Source organism: Castor canadensis, chromosome 2 (assembly GCF_047511655.1).
Source record: "Castor canadensis chromosome 2, mCasCan1.hap1v2, whole genome shotgun sequence".
Classification (NCBI taxonomy): domain Eukaryota; kingdom Metazoa; phylum Chordata; class Mammalia; order Rodentia; family Castoridae; genus Castor; species Castor canadensis.
The window spans coordinates 173,694,538-173,706,681 of NC_133387.1; positions in this window are offsets into that span (position 1 = coordinate 173,694,538).

The following is a 12,144-nucleotide window of genomic DNA, read 5'->3' on the forward strand; positions in this document are numbered from 1 at the left end:
TGCTGCAACAGGGTCTTCTCAGCCATGCCACTTACACTTGCCCCAACTCTTCTTAGAAAGACTCCTTTCTAAGTTGGGGTTGGGGGAGGAAATGAGAAAGGCTGTTTGAGCAATTGCCTGAGCTGTTCAAGCATAGATTGAGCTACCTAAGGAGAACATTAGCATGGACCAGATTTACTCAGCAGGAGGGATTAATGCAGAGTTTTCCTCTGTTATCCTGAAGGGCAGAGGCTCACACAAAGACCAAAGCAACTTCCAACACAACAGGGTGTTACTTTCCTTTGAATATCTGAGTGTACGGGAACATTTTTATAATTCTGCTTTGAGTGGTATTACATGTCTTCTTTTTCTTCTTCTTTTTTTTTTTTTTTAGAAATACCAGGGATTGAACTCAGGGCCTCACACTTCTGGGCAAGCTCTCGACCACTTGAGCCATGCCCCAGTCTTAGAGTGGCTTTGAGATGAGCAGAACTATATAATCATCTGCTTATGTGCCTTTTACCTAATAATCAGAGTAGTTCTTTATTTTCTTTCTTTCCTTCTCTCTTTCTTTCTTTCTCCCTCTCTCTCTCTCTCTCTCTCTCTCTCTCTGTCTCTGTCTCTCTCTCTTCCTTCCCTCCATCCCTCCCTTCCTTCGTTTCTTCCTTTCTCTCTTTCTTTCTTTCCTTTCTTTTTCAGTACTGGATTTGAACTCAGGGTCTTGTACTTGCCTAGCACTTGAGCTACACCCCCAGTACTTTTGCTTATAGCTTGTTTTTCAGATTAGGTCTTGTGCTAACTTTGCCTAGGCTGGTCTCAGATAGTGTTCCTCCTAGCTCTGCCTCCCAAATGTCTGGGATTACAAGTGTGTACTACCATGCTTGACCTCAGAGGATTCTTTAAGGTCTGTGTTTATCTCAGCTGAGTGTGTTTGTCTTATCTAATTGATGATGTATTTTTTTCTTTTTAGGGATATCCTGATTGTTAATATTGTGCTTCTTTAATGTCAAATATATGTTTATACTTGTTAGTTTGCATGTCCAATTCTTCTGTTTAATTTTTCATGGTACAGGAGTTTGAACTCAGGGCTTTGTACTTGCTAGACAAGCACTCTACTGCATGAGCCACACCTCTGGCCCCGCATATCCAATTCTTGGATCAGATATTGCCATTACTGTGGCCTTCTCCTCTTCAGCCTGGTAGATTCTCCCAGGCAGAGCTTATAATTCTTCATTCCCCTGTGTGTCCTCACAGAGCCCAGTTTGAGCTCTGTATGTGGCTGCCCCAACAATGGGGTAGACTGCCTGTCTGCCTGATGGCAGAAGGACCCTTGCTTAGCCAAGGCCCTCACCCCTGCTTCCTCTGATCACTCCAACAGATTCATTTCCGCAGGCATTGTACTCCTCTGAGCACTGTGGCCCAGTTCTCTTGGCCCCTGTGCTATACACAGCTGCTTCAGGCTCCTCCTCCTTGGCACCGTCTCCAGGGCTCTGGAATCCCAATTCATCACCCTAGCAGCGGGGGTACCCAGACCTGCTGCACTCAGAGCTCTGCACTGGTCTCCCAGATGCAGACCCTGAAGCTCAGAACAGAGCCCCGCCAACATGTATACATCCACCAGCTGAACTCAGAACTGCCTGTCTCTGGAACAGGAGGAAGGAGGAAGTAGTTGTTTTAACTGAGTCACCATCTAAGCAGGTACCTATGGGAATTGGAAAAAACAAACTAAAAAGCAGGTGGGGAATTGTAAAAGTAAGCTCTGTCTTCCAAGAAGAGCTGAAGGTCTTGCAGAAATGACTGCAGAGTAGTGGACTCAACCTGCAGCAAGACATATCCTTGTCCTTTTTTATTTCCCAGAGGAGGATGCCAAGTGACAGGCAGGTTAAGTAATTTGCCCAGAGTTAAGTTGTTATTAACTAGAGGACCAAGACATTTAAGCTACTGAAAACAAATAAAAATTATAAAAGAAAAAATAAAGTTACTTAATAGTAGAGGCAAGAAAAGGTAACACACACACACACACACACACACACACACACACACACACACACATATATACATACACACACACCCCAAATTTTAATAACTCTATCATTAGATGTAATAGAACCCCTACTTACTTGACATGTTTCTCTGTCTCTGGGCTGTGAGAGGAAAGATAATACTGCTAGAGAGGTTTTGGAATTACCTTTAGTAATTCTAAATAACAATAACATCAGTGGTGACATTTATATGTAGTACTTCCTCTTCCTGTCCTTCATTCACATCCTTCTATTATTTGAACTATATCTGTCTCATTCACTAAATTTTAAGTAGTCTTTGGCAGCAGAAAGAAACAAACAAAACAAAAACCCTTCCAACAAATGACCCCAAAATTCCTCTGAGGAAAGGAATTTTCTTTAACAAGAAAAATATCTAGCTGGGTGCCCATGGTTCACGCCTATAAGCCTAGCTACTCAGGAGACAGAAGTCGGGAGTATCATGGTTCAAACTCGGCCCAGGCAAATAGTTCAGGAGACCCTATCTCAAAAACTCCCAACAACAAAAAATGGGCTGACAGAGTGGCTGAAGTGGCAGGCACATGACTAGTAAACGCAAGGCCCCAAGTTTAAACCCCAGTACCACCACCAAAAAAAAAAAAAAAACAAAAAACAGAAAAAGAAAAGAACGATATCTAGATATGCCACTTGGAGTAGTAGGTAAGACTTACAGCAAAAAGAGTTAAGGAATAAAAAGATAAACTGCACTGCATTAGAAATACACCTGAATTTGGGGATGGGAAAAGTACAAAGAGAAAGAAATGAAGGCAGAAAAAGGAGATTAGCAAGCAACAAGGTAGAGAGCTGAAGAAAATTTAAGAACAGCTTGCATTGTTATACAATACCACACCCTCCCATCTTCTTCAAAACTTCCAGAAAAGCCTACTGCATTCAAATGCAGTATTTGTGTGTGCTTCTAGACAATAGAATATGGCTACCATGGTGACACGTTAGCCATTTTCTTGATTAGGCTACATTATAGAAGATGCAGACCACAGGTCTTTGACTTTGAAGAAATATCCTGCCTTGTTCTGAGGGCCACATGGCAAGGACCTGTTGGTTTCCTTTAGGAACTGAGCCAAAAAATAGGGATCTCAGCCCTATATCCACAGGAACTAAATTCTTCAACAGCCATATAGCTTGAGAGAGGACTCTGAGTTCCTGATGGGAAGCACAGACCAGCTGATACCTTAAATGAGTCTAGCGAACCCTGAGCAGAGGACAGGTCTAAGCTGTGCCAGGACTCACAGAAACTGTAAGCTGAAAAACATGTGCTACTAATTTTGTGGTGATTTGTTATGCAGCATAGAAAACTAATACAGATGTGAGCGTGTGCATGCCTGTGCATGTGTATGTATGCATCCACATCTATACTCTTGAAGGATTGAGTTGCAGGTCTAGCTCAACGTCGTATGGAAGAAGAATTAGCGCAAGTAGAACAGAAAAGTGATCTTTAAATTGACAAATTCATCTGACGCAGTTTGGTTTCAGAGATTATCCTAAGAACTTAGGCCTTCAAAACTTTGATATCTTAGTTTGGGTTTCCTCAGAAGCAGATCTTGAGACAACACAACCGTTTATTTAAAAGGTGATCCCAGTAGAACCAGGTATAATTTGGATATTCCTTATTTAAAATACTTGGAACCAGAAGTACTTCAGATCAGATTTTGAATTTAAAAAAAAATTTGGAATATTTGCATATATATAATAAGATATTTTGGGGATGACCCAAGTCTAAATACAAAATTCATTTATGTTTCATATACAACTTATTTACATAGCTTGAAGATAATTTTATACAATGTTTTCAGTGTGCCTGTGTTTTGACTGCAATACGTTATCTGAGGTCAGGTAAGGTGTGAAATTTTCCTCTTGTGATGTCATGTTGGTGCTCAAAAAGTTTCAGATTTTGAAGCATTTCAGATTTTGGATTTTTGGGTTGGGGACGCTCAAACTGTACGTAGTATGTTGAAGAAATGAGACATGAAGGGAAATAAGCCAATAAGGTAGAACATAAGGAAGTTCTTATTATGGTCAATTAGGGCTTAATCTTTCTTAGAACTCTGGGAACTAGTGAAGAATATTCCTTAGTTATGCCATGGGAGGGGCAAGGGAGCTGGGATACTTATCTACCAGCTACATACTGCTTCTGAGGGATAAGGGAAGATTAATGCCCCAGACTTTTAACCTCACCCTCACATGGAGGCATCCTGCCCAAACCTTTCCTTTTCTAACTGGTGTGTGTGTGTGTGTGTGTGTGTGTGTGTGTGTGCGCACACACACACACGCACACATGCTTAACTCTGTCAGGCATTTCAGTCATTCATTTCATTCTCTCGGTACCTATTTTAGGTAGCGATTTAACCCCAGTTTACAAAGAAGAAAACCTAAACTTCCAAGAGGTTAGCAACTTACTAAGGTCACATAGCTATTAAATGGCAGGTTAATCTGAGGAACCCAGGTTTATCACCAGCAAAATTTAGGTTTTTGTCTACCCCTCACCGCAATCCTCTGCAGGAAGTCCTCATCCTGCACACTTGAGCCTTCGTTCTGGTCCAGCACCTCATTTCTGGACCAGAGGTGTTTTATATCTACTCTCTAAAGTTCAGGATGTGAAGTGGACCTCTCTGCATATTCCTTGTGCTTCCTACTATTGCTGAAGGAATTTCTGGTTTTGTTTCTGTTCCATAAACCTTAGGGTTGTCCCTACCCTAACTTCAATTTGCTCTGTTGGAGAAAGGACTGAGGAGGCAAACACCAGCCAGAATATTTGTATAGCTGCTCAGCATTGCCTGGGAAACAAGGAATTTGTGTGTGGCTTTGTGTTGCAAGGAGGCAGGGCCCAGCTTCTCTGAACAAGAGGCAGATTAACTAGCTCCGTTTGGAACAAAACAAGTTTTTATGGCCTGGACAGTGAGGAATGGCCCTCCCCAAGGACACTTTTTCTTTTCTTCTTCTTTCTAAAGTTCTCCTAGGTGGCCCTACTCTGAGTCGCTTCTGAGAAACATTAAATAGAAAGTGGAGATTGGGTCAAAAGGGGCCTGCCTCCTACTCTTCCCAGGGCTTTCACCCTGAACATTGGTTTTGCTGCATAGAGATTTCTGTAAATGTGAAGAGTCACTCGAGGAAAAGGGTTCAGTGGAGATATGTGTTTCCAAAAGGTGTGGGGGGTTATTTGGAGAAATACATGACCCTGAAGGTGGTGTGGGGTCCTGGGTAAATTTTGAGGAGGCACAGAGGAAGGTGCTCTCATTTCTGTCCTGGAAAACAAAAAAAACATCAAAGCCTTTTATGTTGAGAGTAAATATTTGATTTCTGAACAGAATTCTCGCTCCCTCAGAAACTGAGAGGACCTCAGGCTTGTGTCCATGACTGTTAAACGTGTCCTATTCAGCAACTCTCCAGAGGAACAAAAAGGAGAAATTAATTGGCCTTAGAGGGTTGGAAAGAATCAGCTTTTGTTGACCTATTTAAAATGCTGCAAGGACATTCAAGAGAGCATCTCTGAGTTCTCTTCTTGTGAAACCTTCTGTTCTTGTAAATACAAACAGGTTGGGAAATCACGGGGAAGCCACAAATGATGCCCAATCCTGAAAGACTCCATTGTTTCCTTCCTCCTACTTCCTCAGATGGTGTCCACCCACCAACCACATTCCCGGGAAGGATTTGCTCTCATCCCCCCCCCCCATCCTCCTCCCAAAGAGGGAGGCACAGAAATGGAAATCAGATGGTCAGCATCCAATAATTGCCTACTGTGTGAGGAGCACTTTATGTTCCAGACGTTAAGAATGGTGGGATGTGGGAGGTGGGGAAGGCGGCATATTCAAAAACAATAGCTGGGCTGTGGCTGTAGCTCAGTGGTAGAGCACGTGCCTAGCATGTATGAGGCCCTGGGTTCTATCCCCAGCACCATAAAAGCAAAAATAGCTAACACCCATTCCCATTTAGGAGCTTAAATATAGTTGGGAAAGGTGCATCTGAATCTGTGAGTATTATTAATACTACATTTTATTTAATCTTCTAACAATTCTGTGTAGTAAGGTTTTTTTTTTTTTCACTTTTTTCAGAAGGAACATGAAGCTCAGAGAGGTTAAGTAACCTGCTGTAAGTCACGCTTTTTTTTTTTTTAGTTGGCACAGTCCAGACTCCACCTGTGCTTCTTGGTCTAGGTCTTATAAAAGATGCCTTTCTAAGTGACCCACAAGTAAAAGTAGGTAGAATAAAGGAGCACCATGGGAGGGTGAGGGAAAGAAGGATAAGGTAGGCAACAGGGTTCAACAAATAAAGCCTACTCAACAAAGGAATGATGGTCCCCCAATTGTGAGGCCAGGCACACTAGGAAGACAGATTTGGGACACATGGGAGCCAATCTAGAGAAAAACAAGGTTTCTTAGAAGAAGGCTGCATCTAGGCTGGTAGCGGAAGAAGCCTTAAAGACAGCCCAAAGTTTTCATCCCTGTGGCAGGACTTTCAGGATTTGGCTTTGTTTACTTTATAGATCCTGGCCAGAGTCAGGTCTAGAGGATTCTGTGTCTGGTTTGCTACCTGAGAACTTAAGGAATGTGATCTATTAAGATCCTTTGATCGCAAGTGATAGAAGTTCAGCTTGGACTATTTGAAGCAAAAAGGGGGTATTTCCTGTATGGCGTGACAAATTCTGCAGGAAGCAGGAAAATTGGAAAGAAGCTACTTAAGTGCCATCACAGTTATCACTCATCTCTTGCTGTTGGTGTCAGCTTCATTTCTCAAGCTGACTTCCACTTTTGTGATGGTGACATGGTTGCTAGGGCCTCTACATTATCAATGCTATTCATTGTGAGTGTCTGAGACAATGGGATATTCTTTATCTGTGCTGTCAAGTATGGTAGCTGTGAGCCCCGTGTGGGTAGTAGGACTGAGGAAATAAACAATAAATTTCATTTCATTTTAATTAAATAGTCATACATAGCTAATAGCTAACATATGGGATAATGTAGGTTTTTCTTCAGGGAGAAGAATCTTCATGGAGGTAGTTTTCAAACAAATCTTAGCAATGGACTATGGTTGGCTTAGATTTGTGTCAATTGCTACAGTTAGGAGAATATAATAGTACCCCAGGCTGGGCCATGTACCTAACCCCACAGTTGTAGGTGGAGCCATCACTAGAAAAAAAAAATAGGGGAAGGGATGCTGGGCATATAAAAGAAAATCTTCTAAAAGATTTTTGTGACTTCTATGTTTCTTCCTACAAAGAACAGTAATAATTATTGAAAATCCATTATGTGTTTTGCATTTTACATATGTACCTTAATTCTCACAAAAAACAACCCTGAAAGATTAATTTTTAGCTTTCTAGATCTACAGAAAGGCTCAGATAATGTGACTTGAGCACAGACAGCAAAGCCAAGTGTATAAATCCTAGTTTGTCTTCAAGGTCTCTATGTTCTTCACTGTAATATGCTATCCCTAGAAATTTGGGATATAGAAAATGTGACAATAATAATGGATAATTTTAACAATCATAGCCAAACATGCACAAATGAGTGGCCTGAATTTTAAAAAAATGGTTATCTAGAAAGCCTTTCTAAATATGCTACAAAACATTCAAAAATTCCTCTTTTGATGTTGCTTTTAGGTCCTGAAACATACTTTTAAAGTATCTTTAATGATTATAACTTTTATATCTTAAGAGGTTTTGTTTTGTTTTTAGAGACAGGGTATTACTATGTAGCCCAGGCTGACCTCAAACTCTCAATCTTCCTGCCTCGCCTTCCTGAATTTTGAGGTTATAGGCATGCACAGCCATGCATTTAAAAAATAAGTCAGAAGTATGGTGAATAATGTAAGTAACTAGGCTAGTTAGAAGGTTACTTTTGGAGGTGGATAAGGAGGAGGAAGAGCAAAGAAGGATAGTGCTATGGTCTGCCTTGAGGAAATAGCTCAGGATACTGGTTAGCCCCAGAAAACTCAACTTGAGGAGGAGGTAAAAAGGGAGTATAACTCAGCTACCTGAGGTTGAGTTCCCAAAATTCAGTCCTCTTGGGGGTGGGGATAGGTAAGTTTCTCACTTCTATAGAGGTTATCTTTAGGACAGTCTCTGAGGACCGACATGTGACCAAGTTTTCTAATTTGTTGCAGGTGTGGGTCAGTCAGCCACAAATAAGAGAGTAGTGACCAAATAGCAAGTTGCTCCCTGGTGTTCAAAAAAAAAATAACCAGTCAGTTCTGTGTGGGGTGGACTGCTGCCAAGGACCCAGTGACTTGGGGCTTTGTGCAGACATGACCAGGGATCCCCAGTCACAGAGAAAGGATTATTCAGTTCTGCTGAGGACTGCTTAAGAGAAGGGTCCCCACACTCTGTACCAGCAACACTCATTCTTTTACATTTCTGAAGATGGAAATTTCTAAGCAAACAATTCTTTTGCTGAGAAACCAACTCTGGTCATATAGAATATAGCTTTGCTGAAAAGATCAGAAAATGGGAGCAGGACCTGAGACTGATTCTCCCAGGCTTTTAGAGAGTATAAATTCTTACAAAATCCCTGGCTCAGCTGTTAGTGGGAGTCATAGACCTTGAGGTAGAAGTTTGAAGAGAGCAAAGAGCTACCTATTAATACTTTTTTCCAGATATGGAGGGGTGTGTGTGTGTGTGTGTGTGTGTGTGTGTGTGTGTAGGTATGTAATTTAACAACCCTCTGACCCTACAGTGGTGACTGCTTTTTGTTCACTACTACTCTGTACTCTGGGTAAAGGTGGGATGGGATTCCTTCTTGCTACTCAGTCGCTTCATGCTATCTCTAAACCATCTCTCTTTTTCTGAACCTCAGCCCTAACTTTGAATCTCATGTTACAGACTATACCATTCACTGCTTTCTAAGTTATAATCATCTACCAATTTCCAAATCTTTTCCTGACGTTCCTCAAAGATTATTGTTCTCCACTCTCACCAATGCTGTTCTTGTCATGGTTTTTGGTGATTTCAGTGTTCACTTGGTAATTCATCCAGTGCTTCATTCTACATTTCTATGGCCCCTTTTCCATTGATCTTGTTGTTTCACTTATCTCAGCACTCTCTCCATTGGCCCTACCATAGGCTTCATAGTACCTATAACCACAGCCTCTATACTGTTACAAGCATCCCATTCTCAGACCATTACCTCTTATCAGTGTGCTTGTTTTAGTATCTTATTCTAACAAACCTTAGACCTCCACTGGAATCTCTCCTTTTTAAAAAAATATTATCATAATATTGTTGTACTTGGGATACTTTGTGACATTTATAAAAGTGCTTACAGTACATCTTAGTCAAAATCACCCTTTCCATCATTCTCCTTCATCTTCCCTCTTTCTTTCTTAGAACAGTTTCAACAGGTCTCCTTTTTCCATTTTCATACATGAGTACATAATATTTCCAGCATACTCACCCTTCTACATCCCTTGCCTTATATCCTCCTCCTTCCTACTGATTCCAACTCCAGACAGGACCTGTTTTACCTTCCTGTCCTTTGTTGTTGAAAAAAGATATTTCTGTTTGTTTAAGATAGCTACACAGGGAGTTTTGTTATGGTATTTCCATGCACATATGTATTATATCCTGAATTAATTCATCCCCTCCATCTTCCTCCTTTCTACCTAGTTCTTCTCTTATGGTGATTCCAACAGGTTTAAATATTCTATATTCATTCTTACATAGAAAGTACATCAACCCATATTCACCTTCTTTACTTCCCTCTTTCATCCTCCCCCTCTTGTTAGTTCTTTCCCCTTAGCATGACCTATTTTTTTCATTCTTGTCCCTTGTTGTTTAGGTGTTTTTTATTGGTTAGTGAAATTTTTACCTTGGTGTTATACCTGTACACACATTGTGCTTAAATCGGTGTAACTCTCCTTCACTGCACTTCCTTGCCCTTATCCCCCTATCCTATGTTAACAGTTTTCAGTGTGTTTCATTGTGTCTTGTTCCTACACAAATGTGATGTATTTCATTACTATTCACTATCTTTCTTTCCTTCTTTTCTTTCTCCCTTGGTCTCCTCTACTAGTCCCACCTTTGGGTACATGTTCTGTATATATTTGTATGTATGTATAATATTGTTTGTATTTGTATTGGGCCTATATTCCATATATAAGAGAAAGCATGTGGCCTTTGGCTTTCTGAACCTAGCTAACTTCACTTAAGATATGTTCTCCAGTTGCATCCATTTACCTGCAAATGACAAAATTTCATTCTTCCTTATGGCTGAATAAAATTCCATTGTATATAAATATTGCATTTTCTTAAACTATTCATCAGTTGTGGGGCATCTTGACTGCTTCCACAGGCTGCCTATTATGAATAAAGCTGCAATAAATATGGGTAAACAGGTGTCTTTATTGTAATTTTACTTATATTCTTTCAGTATATTCCTAAGAGTGGTGTTGCTGGGTTATCTAGTAGTTCTACTTTTTGGTTTTTTGAAGAACCTCCATACTGTTTCCCACAGTGGTTGTACTAATTTACTCACCTTCCAACAGTGTATGAGAGTTCCTTTTTCCCCACACCCTCACCAACATTTGTTGTTTGTGTTCTTGATGGTGGCCATTCTAACAGGAATGAGGTGGAATCTTAACATAGTTTTGATTTGCATTTCCTTTATGGTGAGCATTTTTCATGTGTTTTTTGGCCATTTGGACTTCTACCTTTGAAAAAGCTCTGTTCATTCATTTGTCTATTTCTTTATTGGGTCATTGATTTTTTTGGGAGTTTAGTTTTTTGAGATCTCTGTAAATTCTGGTTATTAATCCTTTGTCAGATGTATAGTTGGCAAAGATTTTCTCCCATTCTGTAGGCTGCCTCTTCAGTCTGGTGATCAATTCTTTGGTTGTGCAGAAGCTTTTTAGTTTCATGTGGTCCCATTTGTTAATCCTTTCTCTTAGTTGCTGAGCCATTGGGGTTCTATTTAGGAAGTTATTGGCTATGCTTATAAGTTCCAGTGTATCCCCTATTCTTTCCTGCACTAGCTTGAAAGTTTCCGGTTTTATATAAGGTTCTTAGTCAACTTTGAGGTGATATTTGTACAGGGTAAAAGACATGAATCTAGTTTCAGATGTCCATTTTTCTCAGTAACATTTGTTAAAGAGGCTGTCTTTTTTTCCATCAAATGTTTTAGGCCCCTTTGTCAAAAATTAGGTGGCATAGCTACATGGAATCATATCTGGGTCTTTTGTTCTATTGGTTTCATGTCTGCTTTTATGCTGCTTTTATTGCTATGGCCTGAACCTACAGTCTTTTGATCCTACCAACTTTTTACTATCTTACTTTCTACTTGTCTCCCCTTTTCTCATTAACTACTGCTATGGCTTGGATGTGGTTTGTGCCCTCAAGAGTTCATGTGTTGGAAGCTTGGTCCCTGGTGTGGTGATGTTAAGAGGTGGTGGAATCTTTAAGAAGCAGGGCCTATGGGGAGTTGGTTATGTCACTGGGGCTACTGCCCTTGGAAAAGATAAAGGTAGTTCCTAAGACAGTGGTTTATTATGAAAGAATAAGTCTGACCCCTCCCTGCTCTCTGGCTTTCCTTCTCACCATGTGATCTATTCTATACACGCTCCTATCATGATGTTATTTAATTATAATGTAGTGTAGCTAGAGCCAGTGCCATGTGGTTTGGACCTTCAGTCTCCAAAACTATGAGCTAAATAAGCCTGCTTTTTTTTTAAGTATACAGTCTCAGGTGTTTTGTCATAGCAATGTAAAAAAGATTAATACATATACTTTAAATGTCTTTGTAAAACATCCACTTACTTCTTTGAATTAATCTTTAATTTCTTGCCCTTTTCTTGCTCGATAACATTTTTTGTAAAACCTCAACCCTGGCTAAAGTTCAATTTTTCTATTTCAGGACTATAACCAGGCAATTGAAGAAAAACAATTACATAGACAGATCTCACTTTAAATTCATGATCATAGACCAGGTATGGAGGCTCACATCTATAATCTTATCTACTTGGGAGGTGGAGATTGGAGAAACACAGCTCAAGGCCAGCACAGGCAAAACATTATCTCAAAGAACAACCTGGGTATGTTGGTATGTGCCTGTAAACCCAACTATGAAGAAGGCATGGCTAGGAGGATAATGGTCTGAAGCCAGCTCTGATGAAAAGTACAAAG